This window comes from Trachymyrmex cornetzi, unplaced genomic scaffold (genome assembly GCF_001594075.2).
Source record: "Trachymyrmex cornetzi isolate Tcor2-1 unplaced genomic scaffold, Tcor1.1 scaffold1206, whole genome shotgun sequence".
Taxonomy (NCBI): domain Eukaryota; kingdom Metazoa; phylum Arthropoda; class Insecta; order Hymenoptera; family Formicidae; genus Trachymyrmex; species Trachymyrmex cornetzi.
The window spans coordinates 56,743-57,025 of record NW_017295769.1 but is presented as its reverse complement, the minus strand read 5'-3'; positions in this window follow the sequence as shown (position 1 = coordinate 57,025).

The window sequence follows — 283 nt, the reverse complement described above, 5'->3', positions numbered from 1 at the left end:
ACCCCTCCCCCCCCCCCCCCCTCTCAGCACGCGCTGACGACGCGCACGCGTAGTTCTCTTCATAACGCGCGGTAGTCGGGTAGTGGAACGTACCTCTTGAAAAAGAAGATGCGTCCGCAGGTCCGCTGGGACATATATGAGCAGCCCCAAAACAGATTTTTACTCCTTTATTTTTAACAATGCCTTTCAAAAAATTATCTGGCTCCGCTTATCGGAAAAGAAATAAAATACGCGTTAAAAGCAATAAAACTTCTGCAAAATTTTTGGCAGGATTTCTGCATAC